The following is a 2363-nucleotide window of genomic DNA, read 5'->3' as shown; positions in this document are numbered from 1 at the left end:
GACAGAGTGTTGTACAAGCAACTTGCTGCCTGATTTAGGGGAAGATGCACAGCTTGGCCTCTCTATTGCAGCAGCGAGGAGCCAGACAGCCAGGTGTGGGGCAATGGATGCCAGGGTGTAACAGTACAGTGAAATTCTTACCCTGAGAGTTCTTTCCCAACAATGCAGTTACAAAGTTGGGTTGGAGTTCTTCAGACAGCAGTCACAGCAGTGCTGCACCATCTGTACGCAAACGTCAAGTGAGGCCAGTGCCCACGCGTTATGCACCAGCACCCGGAGAATGGATGGAGAGCCGGGTCACTGTCATAGCTCAGCTAGCCCCATCATCCATTACATCCATTACTCCTTGGCATCCAGGACCTCTATACCAGGCGGTGTCAGAGGTAGGCCCTACAAAAGACTCCCACCACCCAAGTCATAGATTGTTCTCCCTGCAACCGCATGGCAAGCGGTACAAATGCACGAAGTCTGGAACCAACAGGACCCTGAACAGCTTCTACCCCCCAAGCCATAAGACTGATAAATAGTTCACCAAATAGCTACCTGAACTATCTGCATTGACCCCTTTTTGCACTGACTCATCACATACACTGCTGCTACTGTTTATGATCTATCCTGTTACCTAGTCACATTACCCCTATCTATATGTACATATATCTACCCCTGCACTTGGACTCGGTACTGGTACCCTGTGTATATAGACAAGTTATCATTACTCATTGTGTATTTATTCCTTGTGTTATTATTTTTCTATTTTTCTATCTGCGTTGTCAGGAAGAGCTCGTAAATAAGCATTTTATTGTCAACCTAAACCTGTTGTTTACGAAGAATGTGACAACATTTTTTTAATTTGTCCAGCATGCCCAGCGTCCAGGTATGTCATGCTCTCCTCTCCCTATTCCCTCCTTCTGTCCCTGCAGGCAAAGTGCAGCTAAACATGTCAAAGAATGGAGAATAGCTTTCTAAGGGACGATAAAACATCCAGAGAATAGACGGAAAGATGCATGTCGTTAATGAATGTCAATGGTTTTATACCGGGGGTTTCTTTGTAGCTAATGATGTACCTGTTCAAATAACACATAACGTATTCACATATAATTACTTAAAACCTTGATTACAGATGATGCTATCGTACTTAATTATCCTATTACTGGGTTTATGCAAGGCTGAATATGGGGCTCGTCTGTATCTAGAGGCTTCTTCATACAGAGACACATATGATAGCACTGTTAGCAGACAGCGGCCTCTCTCCTTCTCTGTGCGCACAGCACGCGCACCCCCAAGTCGTGACGCACCCTGTCTGCTATTTCTAAAGGCCGTCATCCATTTTGTTGACGATGACAGTGGAGCTTGCTGCTGGGTGGTGAGAAATGTGTTTCTCTGGGACTAAAGGGCCATCATGTGGCCGGTGGTGGAACTACACACTACACCTACAATACAGACATCACTACAAACAAAAGTAGTGCATAATATGCTATTTGTGACACACAGAGACAGGACTGTGGGTCTGAATACATGATCACTGTCGTGACAATCCAAATAGACTAGTGAAAAATACACTCATTCAGCAAATCATCCCAATTGAGTGACTCCTTTTATTCATTCAGCAAATCATCCCACTTGAATGACTCCTTTTATTCATTCAGCAAATGGTCAGCCATTTTTTTATGGCTGACCATGCTTTCCACCTGGCTACCCCTACCCCGGTCAACAGCCCTATACCTCCCACAGCAACTTGCCTAAGCCTCCCCCATTTCTCCTTCACCCAAATCCAGATAGCTGATGTTCTGGAAGAGCTGCAAAATCTGGACCCCTACAAATCAGCCGGGCTAGACAATCTGGACCCTCTCTTTCTAAAATGATCCGCCGAAATTGTTGCAACCCCTATTACTAGCCTGTTCAACCTCTCTTTCGTATCATCTGAGATGCCCAAAGATTGGAAAGCTGCCGCGGTCATCCCCCTCTTCAAAGGGGGTGACACTCTAGACCCAAACTGCTACAGACCTATATCTATTCTACCCTGCCTTTCTAAGGTCTTCGAAAGCCAAGTTAACAAACAGATCACCGACCGTACCTGGTTAAATAAAGGTGAAATAAAATATATAAATAAATAAAAATCCATTTAACTCTGTGTTGTTTTTGTGTCGCACTGCTTTGCTTTATCTTGGCCAGGTCGCAGTTGTAAATGAGAACTTGTTCTCAACTGGCCTACCTGGTTAAATAAAAAAGACTTGAATGACTCCTTTTTTTCAATCAGCAAATCATCCCACTTGAGTGACTCCTTTTATTCTGTAAGGATATTATCATTTTGGTATAAAGTAAAATGTTCTGCTCACCAATTTCAGTACAAGACAGACAAGGTC

This window comes from Salvelinus sp. IW2-2015, linkage group LG20, assembly GCF_002910315.2.
Source record: "Salvelinus sp. IW2-2015 linkage group LG20, ASM291031v2, whole genome shotgun sequence".
NCBI classification, from domain to species: Eukaryota; Metazoa; Chordata; class Actinopteri; order Salmoniformes; family Salmonidae; genus Salvelinus; species Salvelinus sp. IW2-2015.
This window is presented reverse-complemented; position numbering follows the sequence as displayed.